This window comes from Mesoplodon bidens (assembly GCF_964165515.1).
Source record: "Mesoplodon bidens genome assembly, chromosome: 20".
Classification (NCBI taxonomy): Eukaryota; Metazoa; Chordata; class Mammalia; order Artiodactyla; family Ziphiidae; genus Mesoplodon; species Mesoplodon bidens.
In genome coordinates, this window is record NC_138181.1 from 14,647,430 (window position 1) to 14,661,210 (window position 13,781).

At 34.9% G+C, this 13,781-nt stretch overlaps 1 long non-coding RNA gene across 1 annotated transcript; it reads right to left on the bottom strand.

Annotated features, from left to right (window-relative positions):
* Positions 1 to 4,348: 4,348 nt before the first annotated feature.
* Positions 4,349 to 11,544, bottom strand: LOC308608048. The gene is made up of 3 exons (XR_014014081.1): positions 11,478 to 11,544; positions 5,899 to 6,000; positions 4,349 to 4,411 (listed from the first exon to the last, which is right to left on the bottom strand). It is a non-coding gene; the product is annotated as an uncharacterized lncRNA (long non-coding RNA).
* Between the last annotated feature and the right edge of the window lie 2,237 nt (positions 11,545 to 13,781).

A 13,781-nucleotide genomic window follows, 5' to 3' on the forward strand; every position in this document is an offset into this window, starting at 1 on the left:
GTTTCATGCTAGATGGGATATCAGAGTTTGTGCAGCTTAAAGAAGAGACTGGATTGGAATTCCCCAACGCAAGAGGAAAGTCCAAAAACAATTCAGCCCATCTAAGACGAATCTTTAGGGAAACAGGAATTACAAAGACACAGAGTTCTCACTCGGAACTAAACCTAATATATTGGTTCATATTGGCTGAATATAAGATCTCCCAATAATTCTACAACTCAGAAGTCCTGAATGACTTTTATAAGACCTAATTTAAACTCAGGGACTTGGTTTTAGGTGCATATAGCCACAAATCTGCAATGCAGAGTGGTAATCTGGAAGAAGAGAGATGAAGGGCGGGAGGGGAGCAGAAAAAGAATTCTCTACCTTAAAATGACCATACTAACCAATATCCTAAAATCCTTCAAGATAATATAATGTTAAAAAATACGTAAAAATAAAATCAATTTGAACATTAATTTACTCTTCATGGAAAAAATATCATAGAACATAACATATATTTATTTGGAATGCTCCAAGCTATAAATAGAAAAGCTACACTTATAAAGTTATAAAAAGTATATAAAATTGAAGTCAAACAAACTAAAATGAAACAATATTGGTGGATAAGAAAAAGATATAACTCTTGGAATTGGACAAGATGGTCATTGAAAAGTAATAAACACAGGGCTCAAGGTAGGCAAAGAGAAGAGACATTTAATTTGAAAATAATACTGAAGAGACATCAGATATAGAAAAAATGCAAGTACAGTTTCAAACATGTAAGAGAAATTAAGAGACTTTGAGCCTAGATTGAAATACTCTGCTAATAAGAGTTGAAGAAAATTATCATAAAGGAAATGGTGGGGAAATAATTTTTCGGGAGATACAAGATGAAATTTCTCTAGGTTTAAAGACATAAATAATTATTCTGCTGAAAATTACACTCAAATTAATAAGCACAATACATAAACATAAATCCACATATACATCATATTGATAAGATATGAATATGATAGAATATCAGAGATATGACAGAACACCAATGATTAAAAGAATATATTAAAATTATCAAATATTTTTTTAAAATACACATTACATAGAGACAGATTTAACATCAGCCATTGTGGATGGCTAAAGACCATAAAATGATGCCATCAGAATATTACAGTGAAATAAATATCACTGTAATATGTAATTACTTCATAGTATAGAATATTTAAAGGGATTTTTCACACATAAAAGATTAAGAGGCTTTTTATAAAGCACAAATCAACACGTCAAAATGATTAATGTTTTTAGTAAATTATGTGAAAATATGGAAAAGTTCAGCAGTGAACTAGAAAAATCAAATAATCCACTGGAAATTCCAGATTTAAAGACAAGAGCAATTGAAAGTAGGAATTTGTTGGATGGGGGGAATTCCCTGGAGGTCCAGTGGTTAGGACTCAGCGCTTTCACTGCCATGGCCAGGGTTCAATCCCTGGTCAGGGAACTAAGATCCTGCAAGCTGTGCGTCAAGGCCAAAAAAAAAATGAATTTGTTGGATGGGTAACATTACAATAGACACAGATGAAAAGATAATTGGTGATATGAAAGAGGGATCAGAAGAAAATACCCAGAACAAAGCACTGAGAAACAAACTGACAAAAATAAATGGAGAAAAGAGCATGAGAGATGTGACATTTTGGAAAAGGTCTAATTTGGAATTTCAGTATCAGAAGGAAAGAAGGGAGAGGGCAGGTACAATATTTGAAGAAAGGATGCCTGAAAATTTTATAAAAATCAATGGAACAACACACATCAAGTGAAAATATTGGGGGGAAAAAAGAACAACAGAAACTTTTTTTAAAAGGAAGCAGTGAAAACAAGGGAATGTCAGAGTAATGACAACAATTATTGCTCACATCTCAATAAAAAGGTGAAAGTTGTAAGGCAATGGAAGAGTATCATCAAAAGATTGAAAGAAATGCCAACTTAAATTCTACATTCAGTGAAAATACCCTTACAAAGGTAAAGTATGTAAGCATTTCCCCACAAACAAAAGATGAGGGAATTTATCATCAGCAGACACAAATTAATGAACGTACTAAAGGGAGCTCTTCAGGCAGAAGGACAGTGCCACCATGTGAAAAGACAAATATGAAAGTAGAGAAGAAAAGCAATAAAAAGGTGACATTTTTAGCAAAATCAAAATTGATCACATCAAACAATGAAATCATACTGTATTTAAAATATGTATACATATATAAATCTTAATAATGGGCAAAATTAATCCATATGTGTTAAAAGTGAGGGATGAGGGAAGGCATAGTGAATAAAGGAGGACAATAGGAGAATTTTTTGGCTGCTGATGTTGTCCTATTTCTTGATCTGGGTGATGGTTTTATGGTTTTGTTCACTGTAGTAAATCATTAACCTGTACAAGTATGATTTGTTCATTTTTCTGTATATAAGTTACACTTCATTAAAGTGATTTTTAAAAGCTATGTCAAAACATCATAACTGTGTAACATCAAAAAACAAACAGTAGAATGGGGAATATTTTTGCAACTTCTATGATTACTATTCTTTTTCTTTCCTTTTTTAAATTGAAGTATAGTTGATTTACAATATTATGTTAGTTTCAGATATGCAGCAAAGTGATTCAGTTATATATGTATTTTTCTCAGATTATTTTCCATTATAGGTTATTACAAGATATTGAATATAATTCACTGTGCTATACAGTAAATCCTTGTTGCTTATCTATTTTATGTACAGTAGTTTATATATGTTATTCCCATACTCCTAATTTATCCCTCCCCCTTCCCTAGTTATCAATACCATTTCTAATAATGATATGCATATCAATATTGCTATCAATGATATTGATAAATATTGATAATTAAAAGTAAAGTAACTTGATAATACTATAATAGAAGAAAAGGCGATTATCCAACAATGGAAATCCAGTGGAAAATAAACACAAGATGCAGTTATCAATCTCATTAGCAGTCTGGGAGATGACAATTAAATATTCTACTATCTTTCACTCATAATAAGATAAAATACAGAAATGGTAATAATATGAAGAAGAAATAGTCACTCATATTTTACTGATAGCAGTGTGAATTACTATAATCCTTTGGGAAACTTTTCTGGGAATATATATTGTACTATAGTCACACTTTGATAAATTTATCTTATAAACTTGAAACTATATAATTTATATATACAGAGATATTTACTTTTTTAGGAGCAAATAAAAACAAAAGCAAAATATTTGTAAATTCCATGTGAATATTCATCTACTAGAGGAAAATTTGAATAAACTGCAGCTCATCCATATTGCAGAAATCATGTAACTATTAAAAAACATAAGATAAATCTACACATATAGACCTGAAGTGATATCAATATATCCAATACCAATAATTTAGGAAAATAAGTCATGAGTAGTATGGATCCCATTTTAATAAAACCAACAAACCACCCAAACAACAAAAAAGTAAATATGTAAAGTATTTGTGTTTCTTTATAAATAGAAAAGTGTGGCAATAAAGTGGGAAGAGCTGGAGAGTAGGAAGAGATGACTACATTTATGCATCTTATTATTCTACTAGACAAAATGAACATGTATTTCTTTTAAAATTCAAATTTCAACAAAGAAAATGTAAGAAGAAAATCCCTTCCTAATTATAAAACTAGCATAATTCATACACTTAAATGTACAATAGGTACCAGAGACAGAAAACTACATACGAAACAAATTCTATATGAATATAAATACAAAACCCTAAATTAAAACAATTGCATTGTATATGTATGACTATATAATATATACAATTATATAATATATAACATACAAAATATGTATATGTCAAAGATGACCAAGTTGGGGTTTTTCAAGATGCAAAGAGGTTCAATACTAGAAAATTGTTGGGAAAGTCATTTGTCTCCTCTGTGCATGCGGTCTTTTGACCCCTGCAAGACCCCATAAGAGTGGCCTTGCACCTGGAATATTTCAGTGATATAAGGAGCCCCCATCCCCTGATGCTGAGCACATCACTCAGTAAGGGAGTATCTTGCCTCCTTCCAGATGTGCTTCTTTGTTCAGCGTTAACGATGTGCATCATACGGCCCTCAGGCATGCTCCCAGCTTTCTGTATCTAAGACCCCACAGGGGAGGGGCCAGGGTCTACTGCTTGCAGAAAGAGAGGGGTGCTTGCAGACCAACACCCCATGTCAGATTGGATGGGGGCCTAACACCCACGATTGAAGCTGGTTTTGCTCTGTCTGTTCTCCTTGGGAGTAAGCCTTGTTTCACTGTAACATCTGTGTGACTCACATCTTTCTTGCAGCCCCAAACCACAGATGAGTTGGCATCCTGGGGCTGCTGCTCCTGGTAGATTAAGACTCCTGCCCTGGAGGTGATGCCAGCTGTCACGTGCTAGACAAAAACATTACAGTATTTGAATACTTGAAACGTTGCAGTCATTTCAGGAGGCACTAAAAAGACATTTGAGACATTTTGCATGTATATTCAGGCTACAAATGATCAAACTATAAAGAGTAAGACACTCTTCTGATTGACTATTCCAAACCCAGAGCCAAAGTTATAAAGCAAAGTGCACGTCATTCTCATTAAAACTGTGAATGAACTAGAATGCTATCACTCTAATTATTTAACAATGTTCAGGATGATTCAGCCATTGCAATACATTATTTAAAAATTATACTTATCTGAAAGGAGTGTAGTGAACAAACATTATTTATATGTGTATGATATCCTACTTAGAAAATCCCAAAACTAAACTCTAAATGTTACCAAAACTCCTACAGAGATTTCTGCTTGTGGCATCTGAAAAACAAACAAACAAAAAACTAGAAATGTTGTATAAAATAACATATACTTCTCTATAGTACATAGTTCCCTTCAAATTATGGAGAAAATGCACAGACCAGAAATAGACCTGGAAAAGACAAGCTTATTTTGAGGCTGGAGTTGTCCTGGGGAATTTAACAAAGTTTACAGCCTATAGGATTGCATTTTAATGCTAACTCTAGGGACATGAGGCTAATTCTTGGGTCCTCAGAAGGGGAGGAAGTAGACTTGAGATATGGACACAAACCAGGGACCCATAAAGTACTTCAACAAAACTGAAAATGTGAACCAGAAATACATCCACTTAACAAAGAGAGGCCACATGAACACTCATTTGTCTTGGCCTAAGATCTAGGTTAGAAAAGTATTTAAGAATTTTAAATGAGGCTTTTCCAAATACAGGTTTCAGGGTTGAAAATATATTACCTATGTGGTTACAGAAAATCGAAACTATGAAATTAACTTGTGCAACATGGGTAGTGTCCTGGGCTATATAGCAAAGGAAAAGAATGTCCTCTTTGGAGAACAAGCCCTTGAACACAGGGATTTTCCTCCATAAAACCCAGACAAATATGAGCTTACAATCTTTATGACAAATACCTGGAAATGAGCCTCAATAAGAGTGCACTACCAGAATCAAGAAGCTAAAGAATCGTATTACTAAGGAATTCAGATATTGCAATTTTTAAAATAAAATTTAAACAAGGCTTCTGTAGTATTAGTGAAGCAAAATAACTGAAAACACGGGCAATAAAAAGATGTATACCAAAAAAACTAAATAGATATAAAAAAAGGACTAAATATATCATTTCCTTCAGGAGGGTCATAAGATATTCTCTTTCAAGGAGTGTGTCATATTTTTCTCCATATGACTATAATCCAGCATAAAATTAGTAGACAGGAATTGTTCCATAAGTGTTTGTGGTTGATATAGCTGCCCCCAAAGAAGCTGAAGACAGAAGTTTGCAGGGGAGAATTTATGAAAAAAAATAAATAATATTAAGAAGCAAAACAGAAGAAAATCCACAGAGATACTGTTTTATCTAACTTACTTTGGTGGGCTGTAGAATACAATAACTATTTCAGACTATTCCAAAGTTGATAAAGAAGACAAACTTCGGCCTGTGGAGGCACTGAGTGTCAGTGAATCCTACCTGAAAAAAACAAGTTTAAAACTGGATAAAAAGAGCCATTTCAGGGCTCTGAAATGGGTGAGACAAATCAAGGAGACAAAAATGAGAAGAGTTTGAGGGCAAGATCACTAGGAGTCTGGAGCCTCTGGCCTCAGGATTCTCCTATCTTTTCTCCTCAGCTTGATTGGTGAGAACTGTAGCTTTACCAGCATAAAACTGGCCAAAAATCCTAGCAGATTTGCTGCGAGTGGGAGACTCAATTTGGGCAGAGGTGACATCTTGTAGCTTTGTCAGCTTTAGTTGGCAAACTCAATAGGAAATGAATGGGAAACACCTGCAACCATGCTACCCCAAGATTGAGGTCTCAGTGTGGCAAGCAGGCAATCAGGAAGGAATTAATGCGAGATTCTGGAAAGGTGAGAACCACAGAAGTGCTGAGGTAAGTTCTCTGTATTTACCTGGCTGAATGGGAAACTACATACAGGAGCAAAGTAGACCTGAGAGAAAGCAGCAAGAAGTAAAAGTCAAAGGAGATGTGGGAACTGGCTGTAAATATGAATGTGTCCCCCAAACCACAAAGACATCTAACTGCCTAGGATGGCAGCCTTATGGGCTTCAGGTGTTTGAATATAAGCTCTTCTCAAATTATTGGCTAACCACTAAGCTATGTAAACAACAGAGCAAACCCTAGAGAATGAGACTAAAAAATAAAATGGAAAAATCAAAAACCTAAGCAGAAACATCACTTGCACTGAGTAGGAGACAGATTCCACAGCTTAAGTCTAGGCAAGATATTAAAAACAAAACAAAATAAAGAAAAAACAGAACAGAACCTAGGATGTTGCTATATTATGTTAAATGTCCCATTTTTATTAAAAAAAAGTTATGAGCCATGCCAAAAAAAAAAACAGGAAAGTTTGACTTGTACTCAAGGAAAAAGACAGTCAATGGAAACTGACTGAGTGGGCCAAGAGGTTGGATTTAGCAGAAAAAGCTTTTAAAGCAGTTTACAAAATTATTCAAAGGACACACGGTAACTGTGTTTTAAATATTAAATTGAAATAGAATAAATTGACTCAGTAAAGAGGCAACTGAATGCCAAAGGAGAAATAGAAACTATATTGAAAACAAACATTGGAAATATAGTTGGGATAATAAAGCTACAAGACATACAAAGAATAAATAACAAAATGTCAAAAATAAGTCCTCATTAGTAATTGCTTTAAATGTGAATAAATTAAATTATCCAGTCAAAACACATAGAATGGATATAAAGACAGAATCCAACTATGTATTGTCTACAAGAGACTCAATTTATACCTAAACAACACACATAAGTTGAAAGTGCAAGGATGCAAAAAGAAACTTCATGCAAATAGTAACCAAAAGAGAGTAGAGGTGGCTAACTAATATCAGAAAAGATAGGCTTTAAGTCAAAATCTGTTACAAGAGACAAAGAAGGACATTATATATTGATAAAAGTATCAGTTAAGTAAGAAGATATAAAAATTACTAACATATATGTACCAAACAGCAGAGCTCCAAAATATGCAAACCAAACATCGATAGAATTTAATGGAGAAATATGCATCTCTACAATAATAGTAGGAGACTTCAACACCCCATTTACAATAACAGATAGAACAACCAGACAGAAAATAAATAAGGAAGTAGAGGAGATGACACAATAAACCAAATGGACCTGACAAATATATACAGAATACTCCAACCAACAACAGCAGAAGGTACATATTTCTCTGTGCATATAGAACACTCTTCAGGATAGACCATATGTTAGGCCACAAAACAATTTTATAATTTAAAAAGATTTAAAATCATATAAAGCATAATTTCTAATTATAATAGAACTAGAAATCAATAGCAGAGGAAAAGCTCAAAAATTACAAATATGTGTAAATTAAACAACTCAAACAGTGGATCAAAGAAATCATAAGTGAAATTAGAAAACATCTTGAAACAAAGGAAAATGAAAACACAATATACAAAAACTTATGGGAGATGAGCATATATGAAACAGACAAATTCCTAGAAAAACACAATCTACCAAGACTGAATCATGAAGAAATAGAAAACCTGATAGATTTATATTTAGTAAAGAGACTGAATCAATAATTTAAAGGAGTAATTTGGGAAAATAAATTTTGGAGATGGATATGGTGATGGTTGAATAACAATATGAATGTACTTAATGCCACTGAAATGTACATCTAAAAATGGCTAAAGGGTAAATTTTATGTTTTGTATATTTTACTACAATTAAAAAAAAGAAACAAAAAAAAGTCCAACATTCATTCATGATCAGACATCTCAACACTTTAGGAATGAAAGGGTACTTAAACTGTTAGAGCTACAGATACCATCATACTTAACAGTAAAGGACTGAATTCTTTCTGTTTAAGATAAAGAACAATGTAAGGATATTTACTTCTACCATTTCTATTCATCATTGTAATTAAGGTTACAATTAGTGAAATAAAAAGAAAAAAAGAAAGCATACTGATTGCGAAGGATGAATCATTCAGATGGCATGATCTTGAATGCAAAAATCTAAGGATTTTACAAAAAACATCTGCTAGAACTAATGAGTGAGTGTAGAAAGTTTGCAGGATACAAGACCAATATAAAAAAAGGGAATTGTGTTTTTATATATCGTTGACCCTGAACAACATGGGTTTGAACTGTGCAGGTCCACTTATATGCTGATTTTTTAATAAATATATTGCAAAATTTTTCTGAGATTTGTAATCATTTAAAAAATCTTGCAGATGAACTACATGGCCTAGAAATATCAAAAAATTAAGAGAAAGGTATGTCATGAATGCATAAAATTTATGTAGATCCTACTATCCTGTCTATCCTTACTTAGTCATAAGGTGAGTGATATTTAATATAAAATTAATAATGTGTTAGTGTCTTTAATAACTTTGCTTTCAAAAAATTACATTATTGTACAGTGTGCCTTTCCTTCTTTAACATGTAACTATCATTACAGGTAAGTATTTCTTTAAAAATATAACAATGTTTCCAATACTGTATTACAATTATGAGTGTAATACTGTATGCCATAAAAATTTTATAACGATTCATTCATTAGTGTATATGTTAGGCTACTGTGAAGCAGTTTTATTGATTACTCTAGGCTCTCATAGTGCTGATTCTTCAGTATCAATGCATAAGTTGTTATACTTATAAATAAAGATGAATTTTTCACACTATCTTTTCATTTTTGATGTCTTTGTATTAGTATTACATTTAACCTCTACAGTGTTTTGTATCATATAAGACAATATTCATGTAGGCACTGACAGACAGATGATTCATCTTATAAACAGAGGATGTAAACTTACAGTATCAATAAATACAGTACAGTACTGTAAACGTATTTTCTCTTCTTTATGATTTTCTTAATAACATTTTCTTTTTTCTACTGTATTGTAAAAATATACTATATTATATATATAATATACAAAGTATGTTATAATCTACTGTTTATATTACCAATAAGGCTTCCAGCAAGCAGTAGGCTACTAATAGAGTTAAGTTTTGTGGGAGTCAAAGCTTATTCATCGATTTTGACTGCACAGGGGTTGGTGGCCCTAAGCCCTGTGTTATTCAAGGGTCAGCTGTACAATCAGTGAACAACCTAAAAATAGAATCCTCCCCAAGTTAATCTACATATTGAACACAACCCCTACAAAAATTCCAGTAGGTTTATTTGTAGAAATTAGCAAGCTAATCCTAAAATGTATATGGGAAGTAAAAGAACCCATAAAAGAGAAAGAATTTTTTTAAAGAAGAACAAATTGAGAGAACTTAAACTTCTGGATTTCAAAAGTTAATATAGGGCTTCCCTGGTGGCACAGTGGTTGAGAGTCCGCCTGCCGATGCAGGGGACACGGGTTCATGCCCTGGTCCGGGAAGATCCCACATGCCGCGGAGCGTCTAGGCCCGTGAGCCATGGCCGCTGAGCCTGTGCGTCCGGAACCTGTGCTCCGCAACGGGAGAGGCCACAACAGTGAGAGGCCCGCGTACAGAAAAAAAAAAAGTTAATATAACACTACTTTTCAAGACAATGATACTGGCATAAAGGTAGGCATACATACAGACAGAATAGAGTCCAGAAGTATATACCACATATTCTGATCAACTGATATTTGACAAAGGTACCAAGAAAATCACATAGGAAAAGATAATAATTTCAACGAATGGTGCTTTAACGATACGATATACACATGTAACAAACAAACAAAACTTAGTCTATCACCTCACACCATACATAGAAGTGGACTCAAAATGGATTCTAGGGCTTCCCTGGTGGCACAGTGGTTGACAGTCCGCCTGCTGATGCAGGGGACATGGGTTCGTGCCCCGGTCCGGGAAGATCCCACGTGCCATGGAGCAGCTGGGCCCGTGAGCCATGGCCGCTGAGCCTGCACGTCCGGAGCCTGTGCTCCGCAACGGGAGAGGCCACAACAGTGAGAGGCCCGTGTACCACAAAAAAAAAAAAAGGATTATAGAAATAACTGTAAGTGTTGTAACTCTAAAATTTCTAAAAGAAAATAGAGACAAACTTCGTGACCTTGAGTTAGGTAAAGATATCTGTGCTATAACACCAAAAGCATCATCCACAAATAAAAATTGCCAAAGTTGGATTTCATTAAAACTTATGTTTTTCAAAAGACACCATTAGAAAATGAAAGAAGTTACAGACTGGGAGTAAGTTATTTGCACATTATGCATTTGATTATAGACATATCCAGAATAATTAAAGAACACTTATAACTTAATAATAAGAGGACAAAAAGTCCCCAAGAATGCACAAAAATTTAGTCACTTCACCAATTCAAAAGTTAATGAAGGGACTTTCCTGGTGGTGCAGTGGTTAAGAATCTGCCTGCCAATGCAGGGGACACGGGTTTGACACCTGGTCAAGGAAGATCCCACATGCTGGGGAGCAACTAAACCCATGTGCCACAACTACTGAAGCCCGCACGCCTAGAGCCTGTGCTCTGCAGCAAGAGAAGTCACCGCAATGAGATGCCCGTGCACCGCAATGAAGAGTAGCCCCCGCTCTCCTCAGCTAGAGAAAGCCTGCAAGCAGCAACGGAGACCCAGTGCAGCCAAAAATAAATAAAATAAAATAAATTAATGTTAAAAAAAGTTAATGAAGACAACCCAAAATAGAACAGAGTCTATTTATTCAGAGCTTGCTATAGCAAGAGTGTCAGCCACCATCCCTTGAGTCTGGAAGAGACTCAAATGCAGGCAAAGGAGTGGGAAATTTTTAGAGTAAAAAAAGGAAAAAGTTTCAGGTATGCTTTAATGAGAGAGTATTGGCACAGAAAAGCTGGAGGTGGGCTAACTGAAATGGGGCAGCCATTGTGATTGATTTGGGAGAATATCTGGCTTTCTCTGATCCTTATTTGAAAGCAGAGGCAAAAATAAGGAAAGCTGACAATTATTGGCCAATTCCTGACCTTTCTGAGCCAATTGCTGCAGAGGTTTTTCTTTGCCTTTCCTGGACTTGTTGCTGCAGAAGTTGTGGGTCAGGGTGTCATATGTGGTCAGGCCATGGTCCATTTTCATGTTCAGTCTTTCACCACAGAAAATATCTGAATGAACAATAAGCATATGGAAATGTATTGAACATTATTAGTTATTAGGGAAATGCAAATTAAAGTTACAATGAGATACCACTACCTAATGACTAGAATGGCTAAAATAAAAAAGATGGCCGATACCAAATTTTGGTGAGAATATGGAGCAACTGGAACCCTCACACACTGCTGGTGGATACAGTGACTTTGGAAAACCATTTGGCAGTTCTCTCAAGAGTTTAGCATACACTTAGCATCTAATCTAGCAATTTCACTCAAAGGTAGCAGGTAGCTTTCTCAGTGTTTTCTTGGGGCTGGAGGTGGGGAGGGCAGGGTGGGAGCAAGAATTGCTTGTAAACCTGTGTGTGGTAACACTTTGAGGTGATAAGAATTGTCCTAGAACTGAACTGTAATGATAATTACACCACCTCATGCATTTCCTCAAAAGCACTGTTTATTTAAAATAAGTGGATATTGTCTTATGTAAATTATAAATTTAAAAGCACTAAGTTGGGACTTCCCTGGTGGTGCAGTGGTTAAGAATCCTCCTGCCAATGCAGGGGACACGGGTTCGAGCCCTGGTATGGGAAGATCCCACATGCCGCGGAGCAACTAAGCCCATGTGCCACAACTACTGAACCTGTGCTCTAGAGCCCGCGAACCACAACTACTGAGCCCAAGTGCCACAACTACTGAGCTCATGCACCACAACTACTGAGCCTGTGCTCTAGAGCCCATGAACCACAACTACTGAAGCCCACGTGCCTAGAGCCCATGCTCCGCAACAAGAGAAGTCACCACAACGAGAAGCCCGCGCACCGCAATGAAGAGTAGCCCCCGCTCGCCGCAACTAGAGAAAGCTCGTGTGCAGCAACGAAGACCCAATGCAGCCAAAAATAAATAATAAATAAATTTAAAAATAAAAAAATAAAAGGATTAAGTTGAATTTCCAGAAATATACATTTAGTAATGAAAATTTAAAACTCAGTAAATAGCTTAAACCATATAGTAAGTGATTTTCTTGACTTCAGAGCCCATATCCTTAACCATTGTCCTATATCCTATATCCTGAACGTGTTTTGATTTTACACATTTCTGAACTGTCCATAGTTTAACGTCTTAAATAAAGACTCCCTTTGTAATCTTCAATAAAAGATGCACAAATAATTATCGGGGTCTTTTCTCATTCTTGTTTTTTATTTTTGTTTTCCTGGACAACCCAACTAGTCTGAGCTCTCATGTCTTTACTGCATGACTTTGCCCATGTCTCGCTGCCCTCCTGTATCCTACAAACTGGCAGGTAAATCGAAGTCTCAATTACAATCTTCCTTTCTGGCCTCAAAATATACAATGGTTTCTTGCTTCTTATCCAGTGAAAGTAATTCAAGTTGGTATTTTAATAATATGTGCAATGCTCCAGGTTCTGGAGGATTAGTAATAGGATATTATATAAAATAATATAAAAACATATATTAGGCTCCAGTTCCCAAAAATCCATGAATTCATAAATTTGAATAGTAGGCATATTCCATTTTGGGGGGGTAAATAATCACCTTCTCTGAATTTCTTTCCTATGGGTTAATAGACGGAGGTGAAACTTTAAAATAATTTTTATGTCTTTAATACAACAACTAGTGTACCCCTCACAAGCCCTAAGAACCAACTACATCTTTTCTGACAGGACAAAGAGGTGCTTCATGCTTTGATAGAGCCAATTTATCTAGCTATTTAAAAAGTATGAATATTCACAGCACACCTCCCATGACATCAGTCCACTGGTAAATTCCAGTGCAAGAATTCTGAACTCTGGAGGTCAATTATTAAACAAAATAATAAAGACTATGTCTAATATGTAGTTAACATTTTTAATAAAACTCATTTGAAAAATTATATTTCTTTTTATGTAAACAACATCATTCTATTGCCAAACAAATTTTTAAATATTTGAGGCTGTATCATTGGGTAAATTACCAGTCCTTGGGCTTATGGTCATTCTATTAGAGATAAAAAATAACACCTTGATTCCACTGCTGTAAAGGGAAGTACTTCTTTGCAAGTATTTTTTCTCTTTGCCTGTGTCTTCCTGAGTGGGCCCTGTTGTCTGTATAAATATGATGATGACAACTTTGATAATGCTCATGATCATAAAGAAATATAGGGTATTAGAGAAATTTCTGAATATTT